Source organism: Physeter macrocephalus, chromosome 14 (genome assembly GCF_002837175.3).
Source record: "Physeter macrocephalus isolate SW-GA chromosome 14, ASM283717v5, whole genome shotgun sequence".
Classification (NCBI taxonomy): Eukaryota; Metazoa; Chordata; class Mammalia; order Artiodactyla; family Physeteridae; genus Physeter; species Physeter macrocephalus.
In genome coordinates this window covers 22,803,525-22,804,026 of record NC_041227.1, presented here as the reverse complement: position 1 = coordinate 22,804,026, position 502 = coordinate 22,803,525, and the positions used below count along the sequence as shown (strand labels likewise).

General features: G+C 39.0%; 1 protein-coding gene across 1 annotated transcript in view; it reads right to left on the bottom strand.

Moving 5' to 3' along the window:
• Positions 1–502, bottom strand: part of PIGU (phosphatidylinositol glycan anchor biosynthesis class U) — a 120,674-nt gene that overhangs the window by 35,313 nt on the left and 84,859 nt on the right. The gene's annotated exons all lie outside the window — the stretch shown is intronic.

The following is a 502-nucleotide window of genomic DNA, read 5'->3' as shown; positions in this document are numbered from 1 at the left end:
ACGGATAAGTGACCTGGAAGACAGAATGGTGGAATTCACTGCTGTGGAACAGAATAAAGAAAACAGAATGAAAAGAAATGAAGACAGCCTAAGAGACCTCTGGAACAACATTAAATGCAACAACATTCGCATTATAGGGGTCCCAGAGGAGAAGAGAGAGAGAAAGGACCAGAGAAAATATTTGAAGAGATTATAGTCGAAAACTTCCCTAACATTGTAAAGGAAATAGCCATCCAACTCCAGGAAGCGCAGCAAGTCCCATACAGGATAAAACCAAGGAGAAACACGCTGAGACACATAGTAATCAAATTGGCAAAAATTAAAGACAAAGAAAAATTATTGAAAGCAGCAAGGGAAAAATGACAAATAACATACAAGGGAACTCCCATAAGGGTAACAGCTGATTTATCAGCAAAAACTCTACAAGCCAGAAGGGAGTGGCATGATATATTTAAAGTGATGAAAGGGAAGAACCTACAACCAAGATTACTCTACCCAGCAA